The sequence below is a fragment of the Lathyrus oleraceus genome, chromosome 1, assembly GCF_024323335.1.
Source record: "Lathyrus oleraceus cultivar Zhongwan6 chromosome 1, CAAS_Psat_ZW6_1.0, whole genome shotgun sequence".
Lineage (NCBI taxonomy): Eukaryota > Viridiplantae > Streptophyta > Magnoliopsida > Fabales > Fabaceae > Lathyrus > Lathyrus oleraceus.
In genome coordinates, this window is record NC_066579.1 from 397611325 (window position 1) to 397626139 (window position 14815).

Consider the following 14815-nt stretch of genomic DNA (forward strand, 5'->3'; position numbering starts at 1 on the left):
AAATTTAACCAATGTTTAGCAATAACACCGGACCCTACGCAGTGTCTTAACAAACCAACCCTTGACCTGAAAACACTTCCCAAAAATCTGAGATATGAATTCCTAGACTTAGAACTTGAACGACCTGTGATAGTTAATGCAGACCTAGGAAGACTCGAAACGGAAAAACTCCTACATATTTTAAGAAAGTATCCAACCGCACTAGGTTACAACATCACCGATCTTAAAGGAATAAGTCCTTCTATTTGTATGCACCGCATCATGCTAGAAGAAGACTGTAAAACCTCTAGGGAACACCAGAGGAGACTAAATCCGATCCTGAGTGAGGTAGTGAAGAAGGAAATAACCAAGTTATTAGAAGCAGGTATTATATATCCTATATCTGATAGCCAATGGGTTAGTCCTGTACACGTAGTACCAAAGAAAGGAGGCATAACCGTTATTGAAAACGAAAAAGGGGAAACTATAACCAAACGAATCGAATCGGGATGGAGAATGTGCATTGACTATAGGAAACTAAACAAAGCAACCCGAAAAGATCATTTCCCTTTACCGTTCATTGACCAGATGTTAGAACGATTAGCAAAACATTCACATTTCTGTTATCTAGACGGTTATTCAGGCTTCTTTCAAATACCCATTCACCCTGATGACCAAGAAAAGACAACATTCACGTGCCCTTTTGGTACCTTCGCTTATAGACGAATGTCGTTTGGCCTGTGTAATGCTCCTGCAACTTTTCAAAGATGCATGATGGCAATTTTCGCCGACTTTCTCGAAAACATCATGGAAGTATTTATGGATGACTTTTCCGTATGCGGACAAAGTTTTGAAGAATGCCTTGAAAACCTCGAAAGAGTTCTTGAGCGATGTGTAAAAGTAAACTTAGTACTTAACTGGGAGAAGTGCCACTTTATGGTACAAGAAGGAATTGTTTTAGGACACATCATATCAAATAGAGGAATTGAAGTAGACAAAGCCAAAATAGAGGTAATCGAAAACCTTCAACCCCCAAGAACCGTGAGAGAAGTACGAAGCTTCTTAGGACACGCCGGTTTTTACCGACGATTCATCAAAGACTTCTCTAAAATAACTAAACCTTTAACCGGACTATTGATGAAAGATGCTGAATTCATATTCGACGATAACTGTTTAGAAGCATTTCAAACGCTTAAGCAAGCATTGATCTCCGCACCCATAATGCAGACACCCGACTGGAATGAACCATTCGAAATAATGTGTGATGCCAGCGATTATGCTGTAGGTGCTGTTTTAGGACAACGAAAGGATAAAAAGCTTCACGTTATATATTACGCAAGTAGAACCCTAGATGAAGCGCAGATGAATTACGCCACTACCGAGAAAGAACTCCTAGCAGTTGTATTTGCGCTAGATAAATTTCGTTCTTACTTGGTCGGAGCCAAAATAATAGTTTACACTGATCACGCTGCTATCAAGTACCTCTTAACAAAAAAGGATGCTAAACCTAGACTCCTAAGATGGATCTTGTTGCTACAAGAGTTCGATTTAGAAATCAAAGACAAGAAAGGAACTGAAAACGTAGTAGCAGACCACCTCTCTAGACTTGAGAACCTTGAACCGGAAAGAACATCAATTAATGATGATTTCTCGTACGATAAACTTATAGCTACTTTGGAAGAGAATAACTCTGACAAACAAGTAGAAACCACCTTAGCTATATCTGTCACACCATGGTACGCTGATCTCGTCAATTATTTAGCTGCCGGAATAGTTCCACCTACTTTATCTTACCAGCAGAAGAAACGATTCTTCTACGACATAAAACACTATTACTGGGATGATCCCTTACTTTTCAAAAGGGGCCCCGATGGTATTTTCCGTCGATGTATACCCGAAGAAGAGGTAGAAAATATAATCCAACATTGCCACTCAGCTCCTTATGGTGGACACACAAGTACATCCAAGACCTGCTCTAAAATCCTACATGCCGGCTTTTATTGGCCAACTATATGGAAGGACGTACATGCGGCTATTAAGGAATGTGACAGATGTCAACGCACAGGAAACATATCTAGACGTGACGAGATGCCACAAAAAGGTATTTTGGAAGTAGAGATTTTCGACGTGTGGGGAATAGACTTCATGGGACCTTTTCCATCCTCTTTCGGTAACAAATACATACTCGTGGCAGTTGACTACGTATCAAAATGGATCGAAGCTATGGCTTCTCCAACAAATGACACCCGAGTAGTAACTAGACTCTTTAAGAATGTAATATTTCCGAGATTTGGCATCCCAAGAATAGTAGTCAGTGATGGTGGATCGCACTTTATATCCAAGGTACTCGAAAAACTATTGTTTAAATATGGCGTGAGACATAGGGTAGCGACACCTTACCACCCTCAGACCAGTGGACAAGTGGAAGTATCTAACAGAGAAATCAAGCAAATACTAGAAAAAATAGTCGCCACTTCAAGGAAAGACTGGTCATTGAAATTACCAGAAGCTTTGTGGGCATACCGAACTGCTTATAAAACTCCCATAGGGACGACCCCATTTAAGCTCATTTATGGAAAATCCCGTCACCTCCCGGTAGAATTAGAACATAAAGCCTATTGGGCTATTAGAAATCTGAATTTAAACTATAAGGCCGCCGGCAAAAAGAGAATCCTTGACATAAACGAATTAGAGGAACTCAGAAGAGACGCCTATGAAAATGCCAGAATCTACAAAGAAAGAACAAAACAATGGCATGACAAGCATATATCAAGGAAAATCTTCAAGCAAGGCGACGCAGTCCTTTTATTTAACTCTAGACTAAAGTTATTCCCGGGAAAACTACGATCCAGATGGTCAGGTCCTTTTCATATCACTAACATCTTTCCCAGTGGAGCGATAGAAATTAAAGGCAAATCCACAGAACCGTTCACCGTAAACGGGCAACGTCTAAAACACTATCACTATGCAGAAACCAACGAAGATTCGCAAATCCTACACTTAGACGAAATGCCTCCAGGATTAATAGATTATATTTAACAGTTTCTTTGTCGAGCTTGCGACATTTAAACAAAGCGCTTAGTGGGAGACAACCCACAATTATTTTATTATTTCCTTACATTATTATTATTATTTTTCTACTTTTTCCTTAATTATTCTTTTAATTTCTGTTTAGTATTCATTCTTAATTTATTTTAATTTATTAAAAACTTTTCTTTTCTTTCGGCATTTGGCCAAATCCTAACTAAAACTCATGTTTTTCTTTTCTTTAGCTAATACTAACCAGATGGGACATATTGATCGTATGGGTATCAAATTCAGAGGGATAGCTCAGAAACAAAAGTTCGACGAACTAGCCACTAGAGAGATGCTACCTAGTTTATATGCTGATGATTGGGCTATGACTGCCCTTGGACTAAGAGAAAGTGTCCTGTATTTGCTGAATCAGATAGGATGGGAGACATCCCCTATCCTAAGACATTTCGCCACCTACCGGAGACTAACACAAGAATTCCTCAGCTCATTAATCTATCTACCCAGCCATGGAAAAGGAATTAACAGAGGTTTTATCCAGTTCAGAATGTTCAACATGGAGTACCAATTTAATATTAGAGACTTTACCAACCTATTGGGTTTTCCTACCTCCTTTGACACATTCACAGTAAGCCAGGAAGAACTTTTTGAGTATAGAGAACTTGAACACTTTTGGGGTAGTTTGTCTGGGAATGGTGAGCCCGAGGACCATGAGTTTCTCTCTGGAAACATTCATAACCCAGCTTTCCGTTACTTCCATGGGATCCTGACCCACACCTTATTTGGAGAGAAGCCAAATAGCACTTCAGTTTCACGTGATGAACTCTTCATCATATTCTGTGCTTCCCAGAACTGTCCAGTAAACGGTGCCACCTTTATGCTAGCAAATTTAGACCACCTTATCCAAGATGAGCGAGCACCTATTAGAATAGGCGGTCTGATAACCATGATTGGTAACGCTATCGGGTTACGTCAGTCGATTCTCAACCTAAGCCCTTTTTGTGGCATTACTACTATGAGTATACCCTTCCTCTTCAACACCTTGTTTATAGCAAACCTAGGATCTGATGAGTTTCAGCTTATTATTAATAACCAGGTTCTTTGCCTATTTACCTTACCCGATCCTAGGACTAGTGTTCATAACCGCAACAACTGGCTCTACAATCTGAACGAAACCCCCACTCCTGCTAGATCCACTGAATCCATCCAGGACTATGAGATTTGTGATGACCAGATCCCTTATGCCGAATCCGACCCTCGGACACCATCCGGCTATTATGATATTGACCCTCCTCCTCAGCCTGTTCAGACCGAAGAATCAGCAATACCCGACCTCCGACATCATATGCCCGGAACTGATTATAACACCGCCATTGAAGCTTTGATGTCAGAACAAGATGCCCTCAGAGAAGAGTTTACTGAAATGAGACACGAAGTTCTAGGATACATGAGCAGTATGACAAATCAGTTTCACGAGTTGTTATACCGTGTTACCTCTTTTGCTCCTCCGGCCAGAGATCGTGCAGATGGATAGAAATTATTTTCTTAGTTATTTAGTTTTAAGTTAGATTATTCATTAATGTTATTTGAATTCATGTTCGCATTTGTTTCCCTTTCGCATTTTTTTGTTTTTCTTTCCAATATTACATTATGATCATTTTATTGAAGCTATTTATTTAATTTTATTATGCAATAGCTATTATATTCTCTACTGTTGCTACCTATAACTTATTGAATTATTCATGCACTATTATGCAAAGTAAAATAGCATGCAAGATAAATTAATTAGCAAAATAAAATAATCTAAAAGCAAAACAAAATAATAAAAATAACTACATTACCAAAGTAATTCTGTAGAACGCTACTGAAGCCTTGCCAAACAGAAAGTGTGACGAGCGTCACACAATCTATGACGGACGGCACGCCAAGTGCCTGTTACGATCGTCACACCCCTGTGACGAGCGTAACACCTTTCTGACTAGGTGAACGTTACATAGCCGTTGGAGACGAACGTTACACCCTTCAATTTTTTATCTTCCCCATTTATTCACATTTACCCACATCTATTTACTTTTCAACCACTCTTTTTTTCCAACTTCCAAATTCTTTTCCTATAAATACCCATCAAAACCTCCCTTCATTCACCACAAACCATTCTCTCCTATCAAATACATTTCTTTTCTTTCCAAATTACTCCTTCAAATTCATTCATCACTATGGCGGGAAATCAGAATTTTGGAAATATCATCTTCCGATCCAATGATGAAAATTATCAAAGGGAGCAATTCGAGCGTTTCCAACAGCGAGGCGTCGTCTCCACCAGGTACCCTGATTTTACTTGTTTACACCAATTAGGATTACTCCAAGGTATCGAATGGATGCTCCGTCAAGCCGACTTAACCTTTCTATGCACCCATAACCAACCCACATACCCCTCCCTAACCTTAGAATTCTTAAGTTCATACGCATACACCACTTCCGCCGGTGTAGACGGATTTTTAACCGGCACCGCAACCTTCCGAATGTTCAACACCGAGTACTCCTTAACCCAAAACCAATTGAGTACCATGCTACAATTTCCCACAGAAGGTCAGGTCTACCCCAGAATCCCTCCCGAAATAAACTGGAGCACAGTTGCCGTTTCAACCCTTTTTAAGAAAATATCCGGTCTAGATGCCTACAACTGGGAAGAACTCCTTCTTTCCCACATACATAACCCAACCATCCGATATTTTCTCCGGATCCTACAAAACACAGTTTTTGGAAGACCAAACAACAGTAAGGTCAACGCAAAAGAACTATTCTTCCTCGAATGCGTCTTCGAACCGACTGCTAAGGTAAACGCTGCCTCTTTTCTATTTCATCATATCCGCACCTTATGTGCTAGAGGCCGCCAACCCTTTGTAATTGGTGGATTAATCACCACCATTACACTTGGCTTAAACTTAGGGGACCGACTCCAAACCTTAGAATCTCTACCTCCCCTATTTATGGACATCAACTACTGTCGATCCAGCCGCATGATTAAGAATAGAGTAGGAGGAGGATATTATCTTATGGTGAACAACCAGGCCATCCCAAGCGTTGTCCTACCCAACATGGCCCTGACCGATGTCACAAACCGCAACCGCCTCCTCTATGATCTAAATGCTCCCGAAGCCACCGAGCCTTCACAAGCAAACCCGCCCACAGACGAGTTTGAAGAAATGGAGCAAGGTGACCAACCTCCTGCACAACAATCAATCCTGCTCAACCCTTCCGATAATGCAACTGGCCCATCTTCACGTCGTCGACGAAGAAGGCCTGCAACCAACGACGACATCATGGATGCTATTGATGGTATGCAAGCACAGAATGTCGAGATGATGCAAATGATGCGTCAAATGCAACAACAACAGGATGCTAGGACTACCATAACCGACCAGCGGTTTACTGAGTTGTTCAGCAGATTTGACAACTTAGACATACGTCAACGATCACCTGGCCCAAGAACACGAGGCGGAAGGCATAATTAGTTGTAGTTTCTTTTTCCTTTCCCTATTGTATTTCCTTCCCTTCAAACATTGAGGACTATGTTTAATTTAAGTATGGGGGGAAAACCATGTTCTTTCTATTTCCATTTTTTTCAAGTATGTACCTTTCCTTTCATTGTTATTTCTTTGTATTATTTAAAAAAAAAAAAAAATTCTATTATTTTAAGTTAAGTCCCGAGTGTGAACAAATTTCTATTATCTATTCCCTCAAATTTTCATGAGCCACAACAAAAATTCAACACCCAATAAGTATAAAGGTTGCTCATTTTATCGAACTTGAGACGAATTAAGACAAAGACTACTGCCGCCAAACACTCTAAACAAGCCTCAACACGTTAGATCAGGATAAGTACCTATTATACCAATCCCTTGAACTTTTATAGTAACCCCAAGTAGTTTATACAAGAAGTCAGCACCATCTTAATAGCAAACTACGTGGAGGGCCGATGAATATAAGTGAATGATTCCCAAAAGTAACATAAAAAATATATATATCAGAAAATGCACTAATTAAGTTGGGTGATCCTTACCAGATCATTTAATCTAAAGGTTGCAATCATACAAAAGCATAAGATGAAAGATCCATTATGAGTTGGTTCAGCAGGTTTCTGGTACTGAACTTGGTAGGGCGGACTACGGTCCGATCCCCCGCAATTTGCAATGGACTGAATAACGAAGTTATCCGACTTATGTACCAGAACTTCAAGCTAAAAAGGGAATCAGAATCGCTAACCGGTTACTCCACTATGTGCGCGAAAAGATAAAGGGCTTAATGTGATTTCGCTAGAATGAAAACGGGTGAAATAAGAGTGAAGGAACTAGGATAGCTATCATAGTGTACTTGAACTGATTTGCATAAGGTGGGGTTATCTAGGTTGTGACGGTGGTTGTTGTGACGTGTGTTTTGAAATTTCATCTGGCTAAAAATCTTAACAAGTTCTATACTGTATTTTGCTTGAGGACAAGCAAAGATCTAAGTATGGGGGAGTTTGATAACATGAAATTATATCATATTTTAGGACTTAATTCAATTAAATTATATTATTATTTATTTCATTTCACTTCATTTTATTAGATATTACGTGGTATTTTCTTCCTATTTGTCTCAGGTGGTTTATTTGAAGCACAAGTAAAAATGGAAGAAAAGGAGGTGCAAAAAGGAGAGAAAATGAACCAAATATCAAAGCCCAGCCCAAAGCACAAAACACAGGTGTTGTGCCTGTGACGGACGTCACAGAGGCCGTGACGAGCGTCACGCCTTGCACACCCCTGTGACGGACGTCACACATGGTGTGACGAACGTCACACCATTCCCCTACATTTTTGGCGCAAGGAACGCTTCAGAGACGTTGAGGGAGAGTTGAGCCCTATATCCACGCCCAACTTTTATGCACGTTGAAGACCTTTGAAGCGGAGGCAGTTACTCAAGGCACCAATATAAATAGCCACTTTCCAAACCTAAAAGGGTTCCACGCTTTTCCCAATTTTTCTTTGCCGTTTTCGCTTTTGCATATTTTCTTTTCCAGCAGCTTAGGCATTGTTTCTTTATTATTTTTACGAGTTCTACACTATTTCCCTTGCAATTTCTATTTTCCTTTTTAGCATTTAGTTAATTCTTTTCGCACAATAGTTTCTACACCGGAAACTATTGTGTACCTTTTTACCGGATCTAACCTTACATTAGAATCTAGTTTTTATTTCCTTCGTTTTAATTTGTTGTTTAATTGAAGAATCCAAGAACAAATCCTACCGGCTTCTGGTGGAGTGTTCAAGACTATTGTTTAACTCATTCAGGTTCTTTAATTATTATTTAATGCTTTGTTTTATTATTTATTTATATTATTTGCCTGGGATGAGTCTGTTTATGCATGATAAGTATTTAAGTTTGTTTAGCATGTCTGGCTAATTCGCTTAGATATCGGTATGTAAAGTAAGCGGAATAAGGAATCAAAACTAAGTCGGTTTAATTTAATTTAAAATTAAAATCACTCTTTTTACGGTCTCAATTTACAGGGTTAATAACAAAGGTTTTTACGAAAGTAAAAGACATAAAGAAGTTAAAATCAATAGAGCGAGAGTTTGAGGTTTTAACTGGACAGTGTAAATTAGACATTAATTCTAGATCAGGGCGAGAGCAAGTTTTAGAGTTAATTAAATTTTGATCTTTTCCAAAAAGTATTTCTAAAGATTGAATGTGAGGACGAGAGTTAAGCATTCGAATTTAATTATATAACCTAAGTCAACAGAGCGAGAGTTTGAGATAAGGGTGTTTAAACGGTCAGTGTTTTCTTAAAAAGAGTTTCTACGGATTCTATTGTTTTCAAAAAATGGTTTTTGACTTAATTATAAGTGACATCTACATTAACATAAAATCATGGTTTATTCAACAGAGCGAGAGTTTGAGATAAAACTTTTAATCAATAAAGTCAACTGAAAAGATTTATTTTAAAACCAGGAAACCGACAAAGAATTTATTCCCTAATTACGACGAACTACATACCGATATCCGCTTTATTAATATTTAATCTAGATCTTAGTTTAGTTTTTAGCTTTTCCCCCAAACAATCAAACATTATCCACCTTAGCTTTACGAAGTAACCTTAGATAACGGTATATCGATTCATAAGTCCCTGTGGGATCGATATCTTTTAAAACTACGCGATAGAACTGTGCACTTGCAGTTTGTACCCCAAATTCGACTCACGAAGTCGAGCGATCAGAAGGCCTGCAACCAACGACGACATCATGGATGCTATTGATGGTATGCAAGCACAGAATCTCGAAATGATGCAAATGATGCGCCACATGCAACAACAACAGGAAGAGAGGAATGCCATAACCGACCAGCGGTTCACTGATTTGCTTAGCAGGTTCGACAACTTAAACGTACATCAAAGATCACCAGGTCCAAGAACAAGAGGCGGCAGGCAACCTTAACTTTAGTTTTTTTTCCCTTTCTTTTTGTAATTCATTTCTTTCCCTTAAAACATTGGGGACAATGTTTCATTCAAGTATGGGGGGGAAAACCGTGTTCTTTCTATCCTCCTTTTTCTTTTTCAAGTATGTATTTTTCTTTTCATTGTTATTTCCCTTATGAAAAAAAAAACTTATTATAATATAGATTTATTTTAAGTTAAGTCCCAAATGTGAAAACTTTCTATTATCTATTCCCCTCAATTTTCATGAGCAATAACAAAAATTCAACACACTCAATAAGTATAAAGGTCGCTTATTTTATAAAACTTGAGTGAAATCAAGACAAAAATTATTACCATAACAACGCTCTAAGAACCTCAACATGTTAGATCAGGATAAGTACCTATTATACCAATCCCTTGAACTTTTAGTTTTATAGTAACCCCGAGTAGTTTATACGAGAAGTCAGCACCATCTTAATAGCAAACTACGTGGAGAGCCGATGAATATAAGTAAATGATTCCCAAAGTAACATAAAAATATATATATATATATATATATATATATATATATATATATATATATATATATATATATATATATATATATATATATATATATATATATATATATCAGGAAATGCACTAATTAAGTTAGGTGATCCTTACCAGATCATTTAATCTAAAGGTTGCAGATCATACAAAAGCATAATATGAAAGATCCATTATGAGTTGGTTCAGCAGGTATCTGGTACTGAACTTGGTAGGGCGGACTACGGTCCAATCCCCCGCAATTTGCAATGGACTGAATAACAAAGTTATCCGACTTATGTACCAGAACTTCTAGCTAAAAGGGGATCAGAATCACTAACCGGTTACTCCACTATGTGCGCGAAAAGATAAAGGGCTTAATGTGATTTCGCTAGAATGAAAACGGGTGAAATAAGAGTAAAGGAACTAGGATAGCTATAATGGCGTTACTCGAACTGGTTTGCATAAGGTGGGGTTATCTGAGATTGTGACGGTGGTTGTTGATGTCAAGATTAAACTCAAGTTACTTCTAAACAAGGTTTACATGCAACCTAGTACGAATTGATGTGTGTTTTGAAATTTCATCTGGCTAAATTTTTTAACAAGTTCTATACTGTATTTTGCTTGAGGACAAGAAAAGATCTAAGTATGGGGGAGTTTGATAACATGAAATAGTATCACATTCTAGGACTCAATTTAATTAAATTATATTATTATTTACTTCAATTTATTTCATTTTATCAGATATTACACGGTATTTTCTTTCTATTTATCTCAGGTGGTTTATTTGAAGCACAAGTAAAAAAGGAAGAAAAGGAGGTGCAAAAAGGAATGAAAAGAAGCAAATATCAAAGGCCAAAGCCCAACCCAAAAAGCACAGGCGCTGTGCCTGTGACGAGCGTCACAAAGGCTGTGACGAGCGTCACGCTTTGCACACTCCTGTGACGAGCGTCACACTTGGTGTGACGGACGTCACACCATTCCCCTATATTTTTGGCACCAGAAACGCAACAGACCACGTTGAAACAAACCACGTTAAAGCTACTTCCACGCTTGACCCTTGGAACGTAAAGACCATGTACACGGAAAACCCTTGGAAGCAGTTACACAAGTAGCAGTATAAATAGTAGCTTTTTGGAAAGCTCTCGGTACCACGCTTTTTCCAGATTTCTTCGCCGTTTTCGCCTTTTCGCAATTTTTCTTTTCCAGCAATACAAGCACATTTTTACAGCATTACTTTTACGAGTTTTATATTGTTTCCCTTGCAATTTCTATTTTCCTTTTCAGCACTTAGTTAATTCTTTTTCGCACAATAGTTTCTACACCGGAAACTATTGTGTACCTTTTACTGGATCTAACCTTACGTTAGAATCTAGTTTTTTTATTCCTTCGCTTTTATTTTTCTGTTTGATTGAAGAATTCAAGAACAAATCCAACCGGCCTGTGGTGGAGTGTTCAAGACTGCTATTCAATTTCTCAGGTTCTTTAATTATTGTTTGAATTTATATATGCCCTGCTTTACTGTTTATTTATATTATTTGCCTGAGATGAATCTGTTTATGCATGATAATTATTTAAGTCTGTTTAGCATGTCTGGCTGATTTACTTAGGTATCGGTATGTAGAATAAGCGGAATGAAGGAATCAAAACCAAATTGGTTTAATTAAGTTTAAAATTAAAATCACTCTTTTTACGGTCTCAATTTACAGGTTTAATAACAAGGTTTTTGTACGAAAGTAAAAGACATAAAGAAGTTAAAAGCAATAGAGCGAGAGTGTGAGTTTTTGACTGGACAGTGTAAATTGGACATTAATTCTAGATCAGGGCGAGAGCAATTTTTAGAGTTAATTAAATTCTAACCTTTTTCAAAAAGTATTTTTAAAGATTGAATGTGAGGACGAGAGTTAAGCATTTGAATTTAATTATATAACCTAAGTCAACAGAGCGAGAGTTTGAGATAAGGGTGTTTAAACGATTAGTGTTTTCTTAAAAAGAGTTTCTACGGATTCTATTGTTTTCAAAAAGTGGTTTTTGACTTAACTATAAGTGACAGCTACGTTAATATAAAATCATAGTTTATTCAACAGAGCGAGAGTTTGAGATAAGACTTTTAATCAATAGTGTCAACTGAAAAGATTTATTTTAAAACCAAGAAACCAACAAAGAATTGATTCCCTAATTACGACGAACTACATACCGATATCCGCTTATTAGATATTTATTTTAGATCTTATTTTAGTTTTAACTTTTCCCCCAAACAATCAAAGTATTACCTGCCTTAGCTTTACGAAGTAACATTAGATAACGGTATATCGATTCATAAGTCCCTGTGGGATCGATATCTTTTAAAACTACGCGATAGAACTGTGCACTTGCAGTTTGTACCCCAAATTCGACTCATAAAGTCGCGATCAAGTTTTTGGCGCCGTTGCCGGGGACTTTTATTTAGTCGATATCGTAACTCTTCTGTTACGCTGTAGAGACTAAGGTTTTTCTTTTTCTTTTCTTTCTTTCGTTGATTTGTATGCCACACACTCGCTCAAAAGGCGAGCCGTTCTACTTACGAATCAACGATATCGAACTATATCTCCGAGTCTTACGACGAATTCGGGAATATCGTGCTGCAAACAATCTCCCTCCTGTTGAACTTCCCGATTTCAAAAATATTTTCCCTTCGATACCCGAGATGGCAGAACCAGCTCGTGCTCTTAGAGATTACGCCGCTCCATCGCAAGATGAGCCGCATTCAAGTATTACTCCACCCACAATCGAAGCAAACAACTTTGAACTCAAACCTTCACTGTTGCAGGCAGTGCAACAGAACCAATTCTCTGGAAATCCTACCGAGGATCCAAACCTTCATTTATCCATATTTGTCCAATACGCTGATACTGTTAAAGCTAATGGTGTCACTTCAGAGGCAATTCGACTTCGTCTTTTTCCTTTCTCGTTAAGAGATAGCGCTAGAAGATGGCTTCAATCTCTTCCTTCCAACTCAGTCACCACATGGAACGAGTTGAAGAAAGTTTTTCTTGATCGATATTTTCCGCCAAGCAAAACAGCTATGTTAAGAGCCCAGATAAATGGATTTAAACAGAAAGATAACGAGTCTCTTTTCGAAGCATGGGAAAGATACAAAGACATGATGGGACTTTGTCCACACCATGGTTTAGAGGACTGGTTAGTAATTCATACCTTCTATGATGGTCTCCTGTACAACACGAGGTTAACAATAGACGCCGCCGCAGGTGGTGCACTAATGAACAAACCTTATGCTGATGCTTACCAACTTATCGAAAGCATGGCTCAAAACCACTATCAGTGGGGAAGCGAACGAACAATGGTAGAAAAACCTCAAACGAAAACTGGCATGTACGAGATAAGTAACCTTGATCATGTTAATGCAAAAATGGATGCTCTGGTCCAGAAAATTGAAAGTTTAAATGTATCACCTCCAGCCACCGTAGTTGCCATAACTCAGAATTGCGAAGTCTGTGGAATCCAAGGTCACACTCCTGCAGATCGTCAACTCCTAACAGGAATCCAAGCGGAACAAGTAAACTATACTCAAGGAAGCCCCTACTCGCACACCTATAACTCAAATTGGAAGAATCATCCCAATTTTTCATATAAGAGTAATAATGCTTTATACGCACCTGGACAATCTCCAAATCAAGCCCCAGCTATACCTCCGGGATATCAGAAGCCGATTCCATCTACACCTAACAATAACGCCCCTAGGAAATCCAACTTGGAAATCATGATGGAAAACTTTATAGCTTCTCAACAGCAAACCAATAAAGATTTCCTAAACCAGAATGTACACACTGGCGAACAAATTAAACAACTAGCAAGTAAAGTAGATGCCCTGGCTACTCATAACAAAATGCTGGAAACGCAAATTTCACAAGTAGCTCAACAACAAGCGCCTACTGCTGCCCCAACTGGTACATTTCCTGGCCAACCCCAACCTAACCCAAGAAGCCACGCTCATGCAATTATACTGAGAAGTGGAACGGAAGTGGAAGGACCGTCTGACCCAAGGATAGAAAACCAAAACTCTAAAAAGTCAACTGAGGAGGAAAGTGAACCTAAGGAAAAGGAAGAGAGTAATAAGGAAACCGTAGAAAAGAAGGAACCTTATGTACCTCCACCACCTTACAAACCACCTATCCCTTACCCTCAAAGGCTTATTAAAACCAAAGATGCGGGCCAATTCAAAAAATTTGTTGACCTACTAAAACAATTAAACGTCACAATTCCGTTTACAGAAGCTATTACGCAGATGCCCTCATATGCCAAGTTTTTAAAAGAAATTCTTTCTAATAAAAGGAAACTTGAAGATAGTGAAACCGTTACACTCACTGCTGAATGTAGCGCTATAATCCAGAATATGCCTCCTAAACTTAAAGACCCAGGTAGTTTCTCTATACCCTGTCACATAGGAAAATTTGTCATTGGCAAAGCCTTATGCGATTTAGGAGCCGGTATTAGTGTTATGCCTTTATCCATATGCAAGAGACTTGAAATGGGAGAATTAAGACCAACTAAAATGTCTGTGCAACTAGCAGATCGTTCCGTCAAATATCCTGTAGGAATTCTTGAAAACGTTCCAGTGCGCATAGGTCAATTCTACATTCCAACTCATTGGCCTCTCATATGTCAAGGCTAACCACAAATCATTAACTCATTGGCCAAAATAAAAAGAAGAAGATGAAGATGAAATGAAATGGACAAAATGAGAATTCAAATGACATAATCAAAACACAATGATCAAATGTGAATGAAATCAACATCAATCATTGGTAAACAGAAGAGAAATGA

The 14815-nt window shown here is 38.3% G+C and overlaps 1 non-coding gene across 1 annotated transcript; it reads right to left on the bottom strand.

Annotated features, from left to right (window-relative positions):
- Positions 1-13055: 13055 nt before the first annotated feature.
- Positions 13056-13162, bottom strand: LOC127116229 (small nucleolar RNA R71). Its single transcript, XR_007801199.1, has one exon. It is a non-coding gene; the product is annotated as a small nucleolar RNA R71 (small nucleolar RNA).
- Between the last annotated feature and the right edge of the window lie 1653 nt (positions 13163-14815).